Genomic DNA, 21,111 nt, shown 5'->3' with positions numbered 1-21,111 from the left:
GTTAAATGATAATACAGTGACTTACCCAAATAGAAAAATAAATCTACGCTAAATATTTTAATTCATAATAAATGAGAGAATCAGGCAAATAGTATAACTGATTCAAAGGAAAAAATAAAATAACCCCCACAAATGTATATGAAGTAAAGGAATATTGAAATGGATTGCGAGTGGAGACACAAGTGGTCTGTGGGTGAGGGAAGTCAGTTGAACCCTCTACCTGACAGGATAGAAACTGCATGTGAACTGTAAAATTTCATATACAATTGGAATGTGATAAGGTTGAAGGGTGTGCTATAGACAATTCCTTGTTTTCCTTATTTTTTCTTTCTACATACTACGGTAAGCAGGTGCTGTGAATTATGAGTGGAGTTAGGATACTTGAAGACAGTTCTCTTGGACCATCCTGGAGCCTGATGAACTTTTAGAGTTGTACCATTACTTTGGTAATGAATGTGAACATTTAAAAATAATTTGGTTTTAGATCATTTAAATAATTGGTTATACATGGGTCCAGGTTTGGATTTCTTATAGAAATTGATAATTTTCTCTTTGGCATTGGGTCCTTTTATGGAAAGCTGGTGGTTATTTGGAATATGGCTGTAAGGAGCAATAATAAATGTAATCTGGTTTTGTATACTTTTCTTTTATAAACATATAATTATTAAAATTGCTTAAAATTGTTAGGAGGCCTTATTATAGGATCGGAAAGAACCCAGGCTTTATGGTAATCTAAATTACTTATCTTATTCACAGGGACATGTAAGTAATGATTCTATAACCTTTTTAAAAAATTCTTTCTGTACATGTATGTTAATGTATATTTAAATGAATAATTTAAAAATTAACATACATGTATTATACAACTGGTTGCAGTGTTTCTTAGAATAAATATTGAATGATTCTTTCCGATAGATGGTTTCTCCTAATATTGTGATGCCCTCTAGTGAGTTTCAGATAAGTTTATGAGAGTAATCAGTACAATGAAATCTTATATTCTGCTAATTAGAATTGTTCCTGTATGCTTTGTTGATATGGCAGGTGTCTGTCCCTGGAAATGTTTCAGCAAAGATTTGAAGATTTCCCATGACTCTTACTGTTGAATTGAGTGAAATTGTTCCAGATGACTTCTAAAATCTACTTCAGCTTCAAGATTCTAGATTCCTTGTGTGTTATTAGTCTTCAGTCAATAAATATTGAACATCACATAGCACTGGCCTGAGGGTTGTGAAGTTTTTAAAGGTAGTGTTAAGTCATGAATGTGACTTCAAGTAACTTTTCAACACATCAGTTTGGAGAAAACGATAGTAGCTAACCTCTATGGAATATTTGCTTTGTCCCTGGAGCTACTCAGCAGTTTACTTCATGTCATTTAATCCCACAATAATCATGAAGTAGGTAGCATCTTTAGTTCTATTTTACTACTGCAGAAATTGAGGCCCAGAGAGGTTAAGTAATTTGCCTAAAGTCATACAGTAAGTGGTGGAACCAGGACCGAGTTATATAAAATAATAGTGGGTTGGTAAAGGTCAATTTTTATTGTTTGTTGGTTGGCAGCTCTCTGATGGGATATTTAGTCTGTAACAAGATAGCTCAGATTACTTTTGGGTACAATATCTTTACATTGCTACACTTATGGGTGTGGTTTCTTGTTAACTTCAATGGTAGTTTTATAGTTTGTACCTAAATTTTTTAGTCCATTTAAGATTTTTGGCCCATAACATACTTATTTCAAAGACTTATTTGACGGAATGATACAGTCTTACCTTCCTAGTTTACTTTCTGTAAAATATCCATTCTTCAAAGTTTAGACTCCACTACTCATTCTTGTGCTTAGGAATTCTTTGAGGACATTTTTGACTTTTAAGGTGTCTTTTGGCCTTCAGAGTCATTTACTATCTTCTTCATTGGATTTTAAGCCTAATATAGCTCTTGTCCTTTGGTTTTCATCACTTAGACTAAGTAGAAATTGACTTCTACATTTGTTGGTAAATAATTTCATCAGGTTGGCAACTGGTTTCTTGTTACCCCGGATTCTACCTATTTGTGGTATCTTGGGGTCATTGTTAGTTGTACCAAGACAATATAGCATACATCTTCACTGTAATTATTGGAAAGATAAGGTGAGCCACAAGAACAAAGGAATGTTATATTGTGATGTATAAGATAGATTTTTCTAATTTCTGCAAACTTTGTTGTCCACTTATGAAACTATTTCTTTGCTCCAAAGCTTTGATATGTAGTTTCTAACTTGAATATAACATGTTATAGATTAATGGTGACCTTAATGGCCTGACTACTCCTGAAGCACCATCTCTCCTTTATTTTAGTTTTATGTGACGTAAAGACTTGATGTCAACATGCCCCTTTATCTTTCCATTTAGAGTCTAAGTGAAAAATGAAAGAGAATGTGAGAAGGAATGAAACAAGAAACTTTCCTAATGTAAGGGGAGATGCTCAGAAGTACCCAGCTTAGGATTTTAAGAAGTTTAGAAGGATTGAGTAGGGCTCTAGTAAAGAATATTTCAGTGAATGTAGGAACTTAGAAAAATTCCATGTGACTCCATGTGCCTTCTGGTGAAGATAGAACTACTTTTTAGGATTTCTTTTTCTCTTTTCTCTCTCTCTCTCTCTCTCTTTTAAAAACTTTATTTGAGAGAGAGAGAGAGAGAGTGAGAGCACACAGGAGAGTGCAAACATGAGCCACACAGGAGAGTGCAGCAGATGCGCTGATGAGCAGGGAGCCAGACTGTGGGGCTCGAACTCAGGACCCTGGGATCATGACCTGAGCTGAAGGCAGACGCCTAACCTCTTGAGCCACCCAGGCACCTGTGCTTTTTAGAATTTCTTGAGATGTTATGATTTTCCCCTTTCCCCTTCTATTTTTCTTTGTCTTTCTCCTCCCAAAGGTTTTTATAGCATTGAAAATCTCAAGGGGTTATTTAAGGGATAGAAATTATGGGATAAATTGTGGTTTGAATTCTGTGGCTCAGAATCTGGGAACATAAAGTGAAGAGTATTGGTGAGGGATTAAAAAAATAGGCGTAAACTGGTCATAGAGGCATTTGGAAGAAAAGACAGGGAGATAGGAGTGGGTCTCTCATGGTTTATGAGAGTTAACATAAGAGATTGGAGATATTAAGATAGAGTTTTATAGATTATTATTCCAAGTTAGTTGTGTGTAAATAGTTGTTAAAGACTGTTATTAGTGCTGTTTTTAGGTACGTTTAAGTCAAGTTGGCTTTTGCATACTGATCTGAAAACTTGATCACTATTTATTATACAATTTCTATGAGAAAGCGCATTCTGAATTCTAAACTGCTGACTTAAATGCAAAGTTTTGGAATGCTACCTGTTCATAACTTGGGACTATTGTATTTGTCCATATTTTGATAAAATTCCAACTTGAGACATTTCTAATAATGACTGTAAATTAGATAAACTCCTGTGGAATAATGATATGTATAAAAATAAATTGACTTCTACCCCCAAACATCATAATCTTATTGAATGCCACAAGTTAGAGAAGATTACATTTGTTTAAAAAGTTTTTACTAAAGTAACTTTGGTAACCAGAAACTACAATAATATTTGGCATAGTATTTGTAACTTAAGATTTGGTTTTGTATTATGCAAGCATTAAAAAAAAAATCTCTGAACATTCAGATGGCTTCTGTGTGCTAATTGTGTGACATAGGAAAAGGGAAATCAAGCCTTGGGGTCTAGTTGTGTTGCCCCATTGCTGTGTTTCTTTAACTAAGTCATTTTTCCTCTTCTGGGCTTTAGCTTCTTCATTTACAAAATAAGAATGTTCATTAACAGCATTATTCATCATAACTAAAACCTGGAAAACACTGTAATGTCTAACAGAATAGATAAATTTTGGTATAGTTTTACAGTTATCCTATACAGTAACAGAAAAGAACAGACCACTCCACAGTTATTAATATGGATGAATCTTGCAAACATAGTTTTGAGTTAAAGAAACCAGATACAGAAGAGTATATACTTGTTGATTCCATTTTGGTAAAGAAAACAGATAACACTAACTTATAACTAATTATGGTGCTAGGAGTCAAATAGTGGTTATAGTTCGATTAGGAGTAGTTAATGATTGGGAGGGAGCGTTTATGAAGGAGACTTTTGGGTTGCGGGTGATGTTCTGTCTTAATCTGGGTATATTCACTTTGTAGAAATTCATCAAGCTATAAACTTAGGATTTGTACACTTCACTGTGTGCTTAAGTGTATGCTTCAGTTAAAAAGTTGAAACTGTGCACTCAAAACACAAAAAAGAAAAAAAGTAAAAGAAATGAGGTTTGAACAAGGTTCAAAATCTTAGGTATACCACTAAAAAATTATTGTAGGCAATTCATTGACCTCCCTGAGTCTTAATGATTCTATAAGATGGGAATAATACCTGCTTTCTGTATTTCAGTTGAGGTAATAAACATTGAAAACACATTGTAGACTAGAAAATGCTCTTTGAATGTAAGGTGACATTCTTTTTCTTTTTCTTTTTTTTTAAAGATTTTATTTATTTATTTGACAGAGAGACAGCCAGCCAGAGAGGGAACACAAGCAGGGGGAGTGGGAGAGGAAGAAGCAGGCTCCTAGCGGAGGAGCCTGATGTGGGGCTCGATCCCGTAACGCCGGGATCACGCCCTGAGCCGAAGGCAGACGCCTAACGAGTGCGCTACCCAGGCGCCCCTATTTTTCTTTTTACTTTTGTTTCTGCCTGCTTTTGAATTCCTGAAAAAACATAAAGTAGTAGTAGCAATTCATCTGACTTTCCTCATTTTTTATACTAAGCCATTCAGCAAGTAGTAATTGAGCTCTTTCCAAGTGTGCTGGGTTTTATGCTGAGACTATAATAGTGAACAATATCAACATGGCTCTCACAACCATAGAACTGTAAAACTAAAATTCTGGAAGGAGCGATGGGCTGAAAACAGGAAAACAGACAAAGGAACTGCAGGTTGTAATGAGAGCCATAAAGGAAGTAATCCGGATTGAGTCGGGAGAATAATTACCAAGGGGAGCTTGCTCTGAGTAGTGGTCAGCCTTAGTGAAAGCTTCTCTAAGGGGACAACCACTAAGCTGACACCTAAAAGGAAGAAAGGAAGGTAGTTACGCAGCAAGTCTGAGAGGACCATTTTAGGCATCACGGGCAATTTGCACAAAGCCCTGAGGCAGGAAGTAGCCTGTAGGAGAACCTGACAGAAGAGAGTGGTTGGAATGTGGGTGAAAGGGAGTGGGAGGTGATATACTTGGCAAGATGAGAGGTGGGCGCCAACTCATAAAAGACTTGTAGATTTTGGGTGGGAATTTGATTTTTACTCTAGGCTCAATGGAAAGCCATTAAAGAGTCTTAAAACAGGGAAATGATAATTGGGTTGACATTTACTTTTTTTTTTTTTTTTTGCTACAGTATGGGCAAAGGCCTAGCCGTGGGTGGGGATATGGTTTGGCCAAGAGAGAGAGAGGAAGTCAGTAACAGTTCAAGCACAAGATGGTGGCGGCGTGGATTAAGGTGGTGGCAATGGCAGTTGATGCAGCATGTTGGATTTAGTTAGGATGGGTATCGGAGATGGAGTTGACAGATCTCTTGCTGATTTTATTGGATTTCAGGAGTGTGAGGGAAAGAATGAAAGATGACTCCCGATTTCTCGGTAGAGAATTGGGGTGGACACTGATGTTGTTTATGGAGCTGGAGAAAACTGAGTGCTGAGTAGATGTGGAGGAAGGCCAGGGAAATTTATTCTGCATGTGTTCAGTTTGATAGGACTTTAAAACACCTAAGTGTCAGGTCATCAGCTGAATCTGAGAGTCTGGAGGTCAGAGGGGAGGGTTGTGTTGGAAATATCTTTTGGAAAGGTCAGCAGGAGGATGATGGGGAGGAAGGAAGGAAGAGGAAAAGGATGGAGAGAAGACAACTGGTGTCCGAGTGCTAGGAAGCCCCAGCATTTTGAGGTCCGGGAGAGGAGCAGGAGCCAACTGAGGAGACCAGGAGAGATAGGTCAGTGAGGTCAGAGGCAAACCAGGAGGGTGATGTCACAAAAGCCAGGAGAGGCTAGCATTTCAAGGAGGAGGTGGCCATTCATGTGGAGTGCTGCCAAGAGGTGGAGTGAAATGAGGACAGAGAAGTGGCCGTTGGATTTGGCAGCGTGAAAGTGGACTTTTTTCCTGAAGTGGTTTCAGTGGAATGGTAGAGGCAAAAAGCTGGACTGCAGAGGGAATGGGAAGTGAGAGACTGTGTTGTGATGCATTTCTCTTGGGTAGTCACTAAACGTATATGAGGATTCTTAAAAACCATTCAGTAAACTTGGGGGTTTGCTTTCCCTGTAAATGGCTGTAGGAAGTTGCATTGGCCTTTAGCCTCCCAGTAATTTTCCTTTGGTTAACATTTGATTGTTCATTTTTAAAAGCTTCTGAATTTCATAGGTGGCTTCCAATTTAGAATAAAATCAAATGTTCAATCTGTGTTAACTTGTAGAGTTAGTATTATATTAAATTAAAACTTGGAATATTTACCTTTTCAGGAAAGTAATTATAAGCCTTGGAAGTTATGCAAGAACTGTTTCATCTTGAAACACTTAGAAATTCATTTTGGTTTTTTGTAATTACAGTGGCTCGGTAAGAGAGACATCTAAACAGGGATTGCATTTGGCAGTTATGTACATGTTCTAAACTAAGCACTGTTTCTGCGGTTTAGACTTTTCTTTTATAAATAGAATTTTAATCCATGTAGGTTTAATTTTTTTCCAGGCATGTTATAATTAGCACTGACTACAACTTAATCCTAAAATATGTATGAGAAATTTAATAATATTTTATAAGCACTCCTTCCATTAAATGAAAGCAAGTAGAAATTATTTGAATATTTAAAAAATCCTGTCTTTTTCATAAGAGTGTGGAAAGCTAGTATGGTTACTTAAAAAGAAGTTAATACGTTGCCTGCTTCGTCCTGTCATTGGGAATGATGTAACTTATGTTTTGCAGTCACACAGTCTTATGTGCCATGACAGCTCATTCATAAATTCTCTTGATTATACCATGCATTAATGCAGTTACCTGGAAGAAAAGTATTGTTGTAGGATCTACTTTCCAAATGTGATTGTCCTGCCAATTCAGGCCCACTGCACTGGCCAACATGTAGACTTTCTTAAATTCTAAGGACAGGTAGTTTGGATTTTAGGAGATTGTTCGGGGGAGTTGTTAAGAAGCATCTTCTCTGGAATAAGACACATCTGGGGTCTCAGTTTTTAAATTTCTGGGTTATCAAAAATAAGGAAAGTCAGAAAAACTATCACAGCCAGGAGGAGCCTAGGGAGACATGATGACTAAATATAATATGCTATCCTGATGGGATCTTGAAACAGAAGAAGGAGATTAGATAAATACTAAGGAAATATAAAAAAAAGTGTAGATTTTAGTTAATAAAAATGTGTCTATTGGTTCATTAATTGTAGTAAATATACCATACTAACATAAGATATTAATAATGGGGGAAACTAACTATGGGGTATATGGGAGTTCTATACTATCAGTATAATTGTGTAAATTTAAAACTTCTAAAGCAAAATGTTTATTAAAAAAAAAACATGTGGGATAGGGAACATTTTTATAGACTTTGTTGGAAAATACAGCCCATCACACTTTTATGACTCTGCTGGATCTCAGTTTCCTTATCTTTAAAATGGGTTTGTAATAGTAGTTCCCTCCATAGGATTGTTGTGTGGATTAAATGAGGTAATGCAAGTGCCTGGCATACTGTCTGGCGTGGTAAATGCTCAGCACATGCTATTAAACAGTAATGAATGATGACAACTCATTTAAAAAAATTTTAAATGTCTGCATAAGAAAAAAAGCATGTTCATACATTTGATGGTTGGAAGAAGTTTGGCTTTACCAAATTAGAATTAATTTGAGGCCTAACCACTTTGAACCTGAACTACTACGTCCATCCCTAGTTGATTTTTTTGCAGTTTGTCCCTGCCTCCTCCATGTAGTAGTTGGAATTGGCAACACTAAATGCGTGTGTGTTTTAAAATCTAATGGCATATTCTTACAGAATTTTGGAGATTCCCAGTTGCTTTAATTTGACTTTAAAACTGAAACCGTTAATGGATTTTAAAGGCAATTCTGCTTTCCTTTTCTCAAGCCTTCAAGACCATAGACATGGACAGAATATTGAACGAAGAATTAGGAGACCTCACTTTTAGTCCCAAGTTTGGCTTTAAATAGTTAGGTTTGGGGCAGTTTCTTTCACCGTTAGAAACTTCTTCCCAACTTCTCGTATTTCTTTTTAAGTTGATTTACTTTATGGGACTTCCATTGTACTCTGTGACCCTAGATTTGAGACTCCTATTTTAAATTTTCAGTGTTTACTCAATGTCATATAACTCTTAAATTTTCTATTAACCAATATTTTTATTGTAATTTTAAGATAGTAGCACTAGAAGAGTATGATAGGCAAGAGCTATGTTGTGCAGAATAAAATCCCTAGTGCAGATCTAGTTTCTGTTTCTTTGTCCACGAGCTTAGGGGAAAGCTAAAGCTTACCTGTACATTTAATAAATCGCAGCCATCTGGGGCGCCTGGGTGGTGCAGTCGTTAAGCGTCTGCCTTCGGCTCAGGGCGTGATCCCGGCGTTCAGGGATCGAGTCCCACATCGGGCTCCTCCGCTGGGAGCCTGCTTCTTCCTCTCCCACTCCCCCTGCTGTGCTCCCTCTCTCTCTGGCTGTGTCTCTGTCACATAAATAAATAAAATCTTAAAAAAAAAAAAAATAAATCTCAGCCATCAAATTTTAATATGACTAAAAGGTATGATCAGCATGTTTGAGTATGTGCATGTCTAAGTATATATGAGTTAGTAACATATTTGCCAGACATTTTTTAAAAAGTGATTTCATTTTTAAATAATTAAACTGAAGTATTTATCAGATACTATTTCATTTTTCCAAATGTGTGGTAAATTAAATTTTAGTAAACTGGAATTCTACTTGTAGAAATAATTTTGCCACAGTAATGGCGTGTGTGTGTTAAATTTTTAAAAAGCAGCAACTCTCAGTTAAGCAGAAAGTTCTTTAGAACCTGACTAATTAAATTATCCAGACTAACAGACTGCTATGTGGTAGAAGTATTTTTTGATGGTAATTCAACTTAGGCTGATCTTTCTCCAATAAATACTTGAATATTTTCCATGGAAAGCATTGTGATAAGAGATGTATATGACTATTGGAAACCATTAACTTTAGAAATTATCAGCAGATGTTTTCCTTGCATGGTTGATTTCATTTAGTTTGGTCACTCCTTAGCTTAATGATTCTAAACTGACTGGAAAGATGCATGGCTAACATTTGCACAAATGTTTGGAACTTACTGAAGCATATACCAGGTTTCCAATAAATGGAATTTGCACCTTTTATATTTCTCTAACAGGTTTTTTTTCTCTTTATTTTTAAGGTGGCATGCTGTGTGCAGTGTCATCTTTTTCAAACCTTGCCATTTGTGGTATATAGGGGAAAAGGTAGAAAAAGTGATTTTTTATAGAAGTTTGGTTTTAGTAGAGGCTGAGAATTAGCTTTCTGTCTTAATAAGCACATATTTCCATTGGTCATAAGTAGTTCTAAGTGTTTGCTTTCTTTAGTGTTGAACACTCTTTTATTCCAAATAAAATTCTTATTTTTATGTCCTAGTTGAATGATGACATCTGAATTTCTCTAGCAAAAAGGGCATTTTACTTTCTTTATTGCTATTTTTAATGGTAACTAACATTCCCCCCTCTAGCCTGTGGTAAATAATTAGAATAGTGTATTATATCATTTTTAGACTAAACGTAGTTATTTAGAAGAGGAAATTTTGAGTTAATCCTATTGTAGATTGTTTTTTAGTTTGCCGATTTATTGCTTTCTTAAGCCCTGTTTTTGAGTTTAATATTTGTCATATATGTTTTATGTTTATGTAAGAGTTTGAAATTGGGTCCAGAAGAGGCAACTATTTTTTTTTTTCAATCTCTGGGGCATATGTTTTGAGTACATTTTATATATGTAATACTTTCTCCCTACTCTCAGGTAACTCTTGTTTTTCATATTTAATCTCTTATGGCTATTTAGGAGTAATAAGTCTTTTCTAATTTGCAAAGGAATAAAGGTTTGTTAGAAGATATTAAGCATTAAAATTATATAATGAACTAGAAAGTGCAAATAAATCCCCATTGCCCACAAGGCAGAGACTGAATTTGTTATAGTCAGGAAAGGGCATTATCTTAGAACTGTTGATAGCCTTAAGTGTCATATTTAAAAACATTTTTTAGGGGCGCCTGGGTGGCACAGCGGTTAAGCGTCTACCTTCGGCTCAGGGTGTGATCCCGGCGTTAATGGGATCGAGCCCCACATCAGGCTCCTCCGCTATGAGCCTGCTTCTTCCTCTCCCACTCCCCCTGCTTGTGTTCCCTCTCTCGCTGGCTGTCTCTATCTCTGTCAAATAAATAAATAAAATCTTAAAAAAAAAATAAAATAAAAACATTTTTTAATATAAAAAACCATGAAATTTTGATATCACATTTTATGTAAAATTGTATTAGAAACATGCTGTAATCAATTTAACATTATTAACAGGTTGTCTGTTTGTACTTGTTTTTTTCACTTCACTGTAGACTGGTAGAAACTTTGACATATATTGGGATTTGTCTTCAGTTTACATTTGGGAGCCGCTGATCCAACCAACCTCATCTTCTCTCAGCACTCTTCAGAAATAGCCAGCCTTGTCCTCTCGCTCGTTCTGGCCCAACTGTTGCTTAGTTTTGACTTGCTTGTTTTTGTTCATGTGGTTCCTTCGTTTCTGGTTTCATGCCACTTATCCTTCATGGTTCATTTCAAATCCTCCTTGTGGCAGAGAGTCCTGGCTGTCCACCAAAATTTGTTCTTCCCCTCTTCCTGAGCCCGGAGCTAGCTCTTGTTTCCCGTGTGACTGAGTTTTCACCACTAGAATGTGAGTACAATGATGTGTTGCAGTTCTTGGGTGTGTTGCCTCCTCTGCTGGCTGAGTGTGTACCACAATATGGAACCAGGGGGATGCAGAGCCACAGTGGAAGCAACCTGGATCCCTGAATGACTGTGTGGAAGAGAGTTGTCTGCCAACCTAACCTTCCTCCCTACCTCACTAATACTGTATATGCAAGAAATAAACTAGTGTGGAAAGTCATTGCACGTTGGTTCTGTTGTTAGCTTGGTTTCACTGACTCTGATAACACTACTTCCTCTAGGAGGCAGTTTCTGACTATTCTAGTTCACATAGATTATTGTTTTTTTCTCCCCACATTCTATGGTGCTTAGAAGGTGTTTGCTATTCATATATATGTATTTTTTAATGAGAAACAAAAGGAGAAAAACAAAGGCAGTATGTATTTAATTTGTGCACGACTAGCTCACACATACTGTAGGCTTTTGGAAGAAAACAACTGTCTTATATTTCTTTGGTATTCTCCATGGTACACAGTTTAGGCATTCAGTAAAGACCTCAAGGGATGAAAACTTGAGAATAAATCTTTAACTGTGGCATAGATATTGGCATCTGCAGTGGTATTAAATTTAGTTAACTTCATTTATTTTAGTTTTCTCTAATTAGACTTTCATTTTAAAGGAGAAAAATGTTACAGAGAACCCATAATTTAATAAATTAAAACAAAGATCTTACAAGCTAGTGAAATTTGTAGTACTGAAGCTACTTCCTTTGCTCTCCTCTCCCTCCGCTTTTCCCTCTATAATCATTAAACTTTTGCAGCAGGGTCATGTTCTAGGCCCTGGCGGTACAGCACTAAAACAAAAATCATCCCCCCCCCCCGGAGTTTACAGACAATAAACAGTAAACATTTGGAATGCTAAATGTGATCAGTATCTGGAGAAAAATAAGGTGGGGTGGGAGGTAGGGGTTGAGGGTGTGGGCATTGGGCGAGAAGATGCTGGAAGTGTGTGCTGCATGGGTGTGGTGTTACAGTGTTCAATTGGGTGTCAGTGAAGACCTTTCTGGGAAAGTGACCTTTGGGTTAAGACCTGAAGCAGGTGAATAGAAATGATGTAGCTAACAGGAAAAAGAGCGAGTAAATAGACCACAAGTGCTCTTCAGCCTGGGGTGAGAGTGATGAAAATGTTCTAAAATTGTGTGATTTTGTAGTGCTCTGTGAACATACTGAAATCCACTGAGACGTAGGCTTTAAATCCGTGAATGTTGTGTATGTGAATTATATCTCAGTAAAGTGGTTAAAAAGAAAACACCAGAGCTTTAGAGGTCTTCAGCATCAACCCAGGGGGAAACCCTTCTCCTTACTGCTCTCTCTAGAAATGTTCAGTTGTAGAGCAGTGGTTACTACAGTAAATCACATGAATTACGTTCCAGTCAGACCCAGATACTGTGTGAAGCACAATAATCATGAATATTAGTAAATTTGTATCAGAGTATTTTGGCCGTAAGTTTTTAAAAATCCCAACACTAAAATCTGGTCATGTATGTGCACTTTTATGGTTTGCTGCTAAAGTAATGGTGATTATTGTCCCTTTAGTAATAACTTGGGGGAAAACGTAATATCGGCTTTGTGCTCAGTAATGACCGATTTGGGATGGAGACTGTGCTGACTTCGCAGGGCAGTTGCCTGAGAGTTCTGTCTTTAGAATCATGCTTGCTTTCTGTTTGCTTTTGATGGTTTATATTCAGAACAGCCCGAATGTGGTAGGCTGTCTCCATAGATCTTGCTTTTTCGGATCCTGGCTCTTAGATACTATCTTTCATTCCCCCCCACCCCCACCTCTGGAAATAATCTTTAGCATATTGTTTCCTTTGTATCACAAATTCACCTAGATCCCACCCGCCTAGGCAGCATGGATTTAGATCTTTTCTCTTAGATACTTAGAATCTTAGAGCTAGAAAGTTCAGAGTTATAGAACTGTAGTCAGTGCAAACTTGTATTAGATTCTAACCAGTCCTCGAGTCCTTTTTCCAAAGTCCTTGAGGTCTTTTTCCAATACCATGACTGTATTTTCATGAGGAATCAACAAATGATGTTCATAAAGCAGCTTCCTGTTGACCCTAAGGAGATTCTTTAGATTCTGGTACAGTGTTTACAATTATCGACTTAAAATTTGTATCTTATTAAATAAACCATAAAATCATTTTTCTCGGTCAGTAATTACTCTTTGCCAGAGGACCAGTTTTCCCTTGCGCTGATTAAGTTGTCAAATCACTTCGTTGTGAGTTGAGAACAGCTGACCTCCTGTGTAGTTCTAGGCCTAGCTCTACCACTTTGTGACCTTGGCAAGTAGCTGAATCTGCCCAAAGACAAAATTCATATTTCAGAGGTAGATTTGGTAAATGGTAGATTTGATGAACAGGACATCCCCCCCCCCCCCAAGTGAAGGGATTTTATGCAGAGAATACAGCTCAAAGTGTGAGTAAAATGAATGAAAACAAATGAATTGTTACGTGTTTTACCTCCCCGGACCCAGGACCCAGTGTGGAGGGAGGGAAGAAGGGGAGGGATTCCCACTGCCAGAAGGAGCACGCTTCACAGCTTCTTACCACGCAGCACGGTGCAGTGGGGGAAGGAACCAGCTGTGTCAAATGGCTCTAGGAAGAAAGGGCAGTTCTGCCCTGCAGGTCTTTCTAAGAGGGGGCGGGAAGTGCTCTGTAATGTCAGCCTGGTCTGAAAGAGCCATTCAAGGCTCTGGCTGCTTATGTACAGGGAAGCCCACTGTTGCTCTTAAAACATTGCAAAAAGCTGGTCACACACTTACCTTTCAGATGAAGCATTTGTGTCTAAATTCATGCCGATGCATCTTAAACTGGCTGCCATCACTCAGCTTTTAATAACAATAGTAACAACCAGTATTTACTAAGTCTGTGCTATGCACCAGTTGCTGCTGCGAGCGCTTTACATGTGGTAACTCACCTGATTTTAAACAACATCCCTTTGACTTGTGGGTACTGCTGTTACCCCCATTTTTACAACTGCGGAAGTAACAGGTTGGAAGTTTCATAATTATTAAGTGGCAGAGCTGGGATTCAAAGCCGCAGCCTGTCTGACCACTGGCTTTGGTTAATTTAGGGGCAAGCCTGATGCAGAAGAGGAGTAAGTTTTATTGTGGGAGGCCTAGGACTCACAAAGGAGATTTTCTAGGGAGTCCTTACAGATAACAAGTTACTTCACTTCTCTGAGTTTCTTCATCTGTGAAATAAAGAGTTTCAAGAAACAAGGTCTTTGAAGTGCTTCCTGTTGGACAAGTCTTAAGATTTTGAACTCACAAATTATAGTACCTAAACACTGTGTTAATACAGCATGAGAATTTCATTATAGATTGGATCTTACCTTGTAGTCATCAGTATGCCGCACACATTCCTGCACGTAGAATTGTACCAAGCTGCACTGTGCACTCAGCACCTGTGGCGTAGAGCACTTGTGTCAGCGTGTGAATGGAGATGTGCTGTGGGGTTTAAGATACATAGCAGATTTCAAAACTTAGTATGAAAAAATGAATGCAGAGTATCTTAATAATTTAGATTGATCACATTAAAATGACAATTTATGTATATATTGGGTTAAATCTATTAAAATTAATTTTGTCTGTTTTTCTTTACTTTTTAAGTGTGACTACTAGAATATTTTAGATTACATATGTGGCTCGCATTTTTTTTTAAAGATTTTATTTATTTATTTGACAGAGCGACAGCCAGTGAGAGAGGGAACACAAGCAGGGGGAGTGGGAGAGGAAGAAGCAGGCTCATAGTGGAGGAGCCCGATGTGGGGCTTGATCCCAGAACGCTGGGATCATGCCCTGAGCTGAAGGCAGACGCTTAACAACTGCGCCACCCAGGCGCCCCTACATACGTGGCTCACATTTTTCTATCAGGCAGTACTATTGTATAGAGTCCTAAACTAGAGAAAGAAGGTGTGGTTACTGTGAGTAGGAAACTAATTTAGTGAAGTAGACAGGAGTGGTAGTGCATATCTGGTAAACCTAAGTGCACTGGTAAGTGTATTGTCTCCAACTTAGCCATGGATGATCAATATATATTTGTTATAATAACTTAAACATGTTTGATAAAGTAAATGAATGGAAAGAACAGATGTGTTTGTACCATGCATAATACGGTAGCACATCCACTGAGTGTTTAAGTATACCAGATGCTCTTCTAAGCGCTTTACATGTGTTAATACCGATACTAATACCGCCAGGCAGGTACTGTTGTTACTGATCCGAGGCACCGTGAGGTTAAGCTACTTGCTTAAGGCCACACAGTAGAGTGAATAAGGAGTTAGTGCTAGTCTCCTGGAGGAGATAATGCTAAGTGAAATAAGTCAAGCAGAGAAAGACAATTATCATATGATTTCTCTCATCTATGGAACATAAGAACTAGGAAGATCGGTAGGGGAAGAAAGGGATAAAGAAAGGGGGGGTAATCAGAAGGGGGAATGAAGCATGAGAGACTATGGACTCTGAGAAACAAACAGGGCTTCAGAGGGGAGGGGGTGGGGGAATGGGATAGACTGGTGATGGGTAGTAAGGAGGGCACGTATTGCATGGTGCACTGGGTGTTATACGCAACTAATGAATCATCGAACTTTGCATCAGAAACCAGGGATGTACTGTATGGTGACTAACATAATATAATAAACATTAAAAAAAAAAAGGCGTTAGTGCTAGTCTCTATCGTTGGACTTCAGAGACTGCTCTTAACTGTTGTGGTGCAATGGTATCCCCTGCTTTTTGAAAGTTCGTGTTATATCACCTTACTTTTACCAAAGACCTACATTAGTCCCTGTTTTTGCTAGTTGAAGAAAGTCAAAAAGAGGAGAAAATGAAATTAGCCTTCCGCCTTTGGCAGCACGCCTTACAGAGGCAGCACGCACACCCCCAAGCAGTGAGTGTGGCGCCGCCAAGCTCCTTCCCCGGGGAACTACACTCAGCATCTCAGTCTCAAGCTGCCATGGCTTTGAAGTGTGTCTGTGAGCATCTGCTTTTTGTCGATTTACTTTGTGCATCTGTTAGCAAGATGTGTCTTGAGGTATCAGGAAAGCCTGAGAGAGGTTATTTTTTGGCTGTGAGAATGCTCAAAAATTTTTTCATAATGAGGTAATGGTAATTACTTCTTCGCTTTATGCCATTTCGGCTTATGCAAGGTTTCATGGGAGACTTCTACTTTCAGGTATGGGAGGGAAACTTGTATTGCCTCTTTAAGCTATACAACCTTATGATTTGCTATATTTTTGAATCTTATGCTTTAGTGTGGTAATGTGTACGTGGATAACCCACTGGAATTTTTTTCCAGCTTAAGAGGTGGCCTTAGTGTCAGCTTGTATTTATATTTTGTAGATTTGTTCTTTAATTTCCTAAAAGTGAGTAATTTTTGTTCACATTTTCCACATGCAAGGTTGGTTATTTATAATAACCTTAATTTTAGCCTGTTAATTGCATTTGTGGTAGTGCTCCATAAATTTTGTATATTATAAAAGATCTGCTTGGACTTTCAGGGGAGAAACATATATGGCCAAATGAAAAAAAAGTAAGCTTTTAATAATTTAAATGTGTGGTATCAAAAGGAAATACAGAAATTTGGGTTTTTATCATTGAGATGTTAACCTTAGGAAAGATAACATGTTTTAAAAGTTTTTATTCTCAAGGGAAAAGTGTATGCTGTGTCTAGGCTAAACATACATTAGGTATTTATATCACATATGTCACATAAATATATTTAAGTATCATCCTAAGTTAGCTTGTAACCTAAAATAAAAAAGAAATATTTTTTTTCTGGCTATCAACTAGATATGAGATGATGTGTATGATACAAGCATAGATGTCACAAGTCTGTCCTGTGGAAATAAGACACCCATGAAAAAAAGAAGTAAATCCAGTTCAATAAAATAACAGTATGGGGGCACCTGGGTGGCTCAGTCAGTTAAGGATCTGCCTTCGGCTCAGGTCATGATCCCAGGGTCTGGGATCAAGCCCCACATTGGGCTCCCTGCTCAGTGGGGAGCCTGCTTCTCCCTCTTCATCTCTCTCTGTCCCTCCCCCCACTCATGCTCACTCCCTCTCTCAAGTAAATAAATAAAATCTTAAAAAAATAAAACCAGAATAACACTATGTATATCATGAATGGACAAAGAAGTTTTATAGGAGTTCTGAGGAAGGGTAGAAACTGTTTTGAACTAGTAGTTTGGGAAGGGTTGCTGGAGGAGGAGAGAATCGAGCTGGTCTTGTAGGGTGAGTTGAGTTTCCTTACATGGAGTGAAGAGGGTGTAATATAGACACGAGGAGGTACATGTTGGGCTTAGGGGAACAGGGAGAGTTCAGGCTAAAGTGAAGTGTTTAGGAAGCTGAATATTCAGGGAAATTTAGAAAAATTAATTTGGGCCAGATTGGAAAAGACCTTGAATTCTTGGTGGAAGGATTTGAATTTCTTTAGAAGTTCAGGCTTTGAGGGGAGACACAAAGCTTTGGCTATGTGATCACTTATCCTTAAGTTACTGCTTATGTGATAGACATCCCTAGTAAGTTATATTCTTGACTTAACATGCTAGATGTTTTTAGTTGTTGGTACTGAGAAATAATGAAGAGCTTGCTTTCTTGGTTACTAGTCAAATCCAGTGTATGAAATTGACTTGTTAGCATCATCTCAGACTTACTGGTTGGAAGATTTTTGTATCACATGGCAAATACTTGACAGTTGTCTGTTTTTAGAGATGACAAATCAATATTTTGCACTGACTGTTAATTTCATTTATAAATTTCCACATGCTGTGAATTTATGCCCTTATTTACAGGCACACTAAAGCGTGCTTTTAAAGCTCTGGTTTATCTTGCCTCCATTATCTCATTAGCCCAATTGTGGGCTGCTTTTTTAACCTCCTGACTCCATGTTCTTTTTTTGTAAAATTGGGAAGATCTCTGTCTCTCAGGGGTGGGGAGATTGTTCAGTGAGATAAGACAGTTTAAAGAGAATGCAGTAATGTTTGGACATACTGAATGTGTATACTTAGTAAATTTTCTCTCCCTGCTTCCTGATTTTGAAATGGTTGTGACTAGAGACTTAATTTATTATATATATGCTTTAAATACAGACTTTGTGTAGCAGAACTCAAAGAAATTTGGAAGGCATTTACTTTTGTAAAATCTGACTGTAAATCTGTAAAATTTGCTATAATAACTTGAATTTTTAAAATGTTAATGTACCAAGGGAACTTACTGATGTTTTATTAAAGATAAATTTGTAGTTGTTTAATTAGAATCTCCGTAAAACCCTAAACTGTCAAAGGACTAAGGTATTTCTACAAAGTTATTTTATGAACTAAAAGCATACTCTGTGATATTGAAAGGAAATGCATCTTAAATTCCACATATGAGTGAATCACATGGCAATTTAAGAAACAAAACAAATGAGTAAAGGGAAAAGAGAAAGGAAAAACCAAGAAACAAACTGATGGTCACCAGAGGGGTGGTGGATGGGGGCCAGGTGATGCAGGCGATGGGGATTCAGGAGGGCACTTGCTGTGAGGAGCACCAGGTGTTGTATGGCAGTGTTCAGTCACTACATTGTACACCTGAAACTAATATTACGCTGTATGTTAAGTAACTGGAATTCGAATAAAAACAAAAAAGACCCCCCCCCCCCCCCCCCCGCCAAAGGGGGCGCCTGGTGCCTGGGTGGCTCAGTCATTTAGGCTTCTGACTTTTTTTTTTTTTTAATATTTTATTTATTTATTTGACAGAGAGAGAGAGACAGCCAGCGAGAGAGGGAACACAAGCAGGGGGAGTGGGAGAGGAAGAAGCAGGCTCCCAGCGGGACAGAGAGCCTGATGCGGGGCCCTATCCCAGGACTCCGGGATCATGTCCTGAGCCGAAGGCAGATGCTTAAAGACTGAGCCACCCAGGCGCCCCAGGCTTCTGACTCTTTTTTTTTTTTTTTTTTTTTAAAGATTTTATTTATTTATTCGACAGAGATAGAGACAGCCAGCAAGAGAGGGAACACAAGCAGGGGGAGTGGGAGAGGAAGAAGCAGGCTCCTAGCGGAGGAGCCTGATGTGGGGCTCGATCCCACAATGCCGGGATCACGCCCTGAGCCGAAGGCAGACGCTTAACGACTGCGCCACCCAGGCGCCCCCAGGCTTCTGACTATTGATCTCAGCTCAGGTCTTGATCTCAGGGTCATGAGTTCAAGCCCCACGTTGGGCTTCACACCCAGTGTGGAGCCTACTTAAAAAAAAAAATTAAAAGAAAGGTAATGCAGTTCAGGAGAAGTATTCTTTATCAGCCATTTTCTGCATCGTGCTGTTAAGGAAATGCAGTTAAACTTTTTTTAAGTTGCCTTTTTTTCTTTTGGTTGTACATATATGGATGTTCATATATGTCTAGATTTGTGTAACCCCCATCACAATGAGGAAACAGAACAGTTCCATCACTCCAAAAAACTCCCTTGTGCTATCCCTTTATAGTCACATCCTTTTCCTCACCCCTGGCAACCACTGCTCTCTTTTCCATGTTTTCCTTAATGGATGGATTAGTGGAGGCTATCACTATATATATATCAATATATCAACTAAGATAAAATACGAAAAACATCAAGTAAGATAAAGTATGTGAAAGTGCTTGGCAGATAGAGGCGTCAGGTACTTAGTAAAAAATCGCTTCATACATAATATTAGGTCAATAGGTGAGGCTCAACTGGAGTCTTCTATAGAATCAACTCTGTGTAATCTTTAACAAATTTTTTTCCTCCTTAGAGGCTTTTACGCTTAGTTTTGAAAGGCTTTGTTCCATAGCATCCTGAGAGCTGGAAATCTGTTATTTAATGTCTTTTAACCTGTTCCTCAGAGAAAAAGTGAGCAATAATATCTACCTTGAAGAGTTGTTAAAATAATAAAATGTGATGATACATATGACTATAAATACATAAGCACATGTGTATGTGTGTGTGGCTTGGCCCATAGTAGGTTTTCCTGTCAATTTTTTAAGATTATATTTTATAAATAATATAGTTCACAGTTACTTTTGGAATAATTTGGTAATGAAATATCATGTCTTCTTGATATCTAGATACTCCCCCCAAGCCCTCAACCAAAGCTTTTAGAGTGGGAAGGTTGATTCTCAAAGCATTATCTTTCTGTTTTAATAATTTCTGATAAGTTTTTTTGGAAATCTGTCAACAATTTCTCTGTTTTGGTTTGGATGGAGGAGTACCCAAATCTGTTTAACTTTATCATAATATTTCAGGGTTCATTTCACATTATGCCCATTTCATAAAATGTGGTTTTTGAAATCGATGATTGGGACGTGTGGGCTGAATCTTTGCTAACCCCAGGACATCCTTTTAATTTCTAATTCCCTAATGTAATAGTGATTTTTGGAGATGTTTTAATCTTTTTCTTAGAAGTGAACTACATAGTATTCTCATATATAACATCCTAGGCAGTAGGATATAATTGCTTTTCTACAAATTTAATTATCTAATCAAGTGCAGAAGCAGATTTAGAAGTTTCTGTTCTTGCCCACAAATCCTCATGTATGCTGTCTTTATCGCTATTCTTTGTCTCATTATTAGTGTTCAAAATATTAATAGAATCAGTAAATTATAGAACTGTAAAGAACCTTTCAGATCTTCTAGTCAATTAATTCCTAATTCTATCCAACCCAAAGCCCCCTTTTTCATAATAAATATTTTGTAATTCTCTCTTTAGTATCTTGAGATAAAATTAATAGTTAATGTAAGTTTTTTTACTCACATAATTAAAATAAATCAATATAATTCCCTAACTGTAATATAAAGGAAAATAATTTAAAATATATGAGGTATAATTATGTCACAAGACAAAACCAAAAAACCCCAGAAAACAGCTCAACAGATTTCTAAAATGCCCTTAAGGGCGTGCACTGCACCAGGGAGAATTGCGATCCAGACCCAGTCTTCTCTTCTCATAGGTAAAGAAAGTGAGGGGCGGAGTGAAGGGCAGAGGGCAGTGTTGGACAGAGCTTGGTGTTACCTTTGCAGAATGTCAAAGAGTGTGGTTCCTAGTAGAATTTGAACAGGAGTTCCAGGTTTTGAGAGTTGCTCTGCTGCTCTT

The 21,111-nt window shown here is 37.8% G+C and overlaps 1 protein-coding gene across 9 annotated transcripts in view; it reads left to right on the top strand.

Moving 5' to 3' along the window:
* Window positions 1–21,111, top strand: part of LCLAT1 (lysocardiolipin acyltransferase 1) — a 185,987-nt gene that overhangs the window by 27,535 nt on the left and 137,341 nt on the right. The gene's annotated exons all lie outside the window — the stretch shown is intronic.

This window comes from Ursus arctos, unplaced genomic scaffold (genome assembly GCF_023065955.2).
Source record: "Ursus arctos isolate Adak ecotype North America unplaced genomic scaffold, UrsArc2.0 scaffold_8, whole genome shotgun sequence".
NCBI lineage: Eukaryota > Metazoa > Chordata > Mammalia > Carnivora > Ursidae > Ursus > Ursus arctos.
The sequence above is the reverse complement of the archived record's forward strand: the minus strand, read 5'-3'. Positions and strand labels throughout refer to the sequence as shown.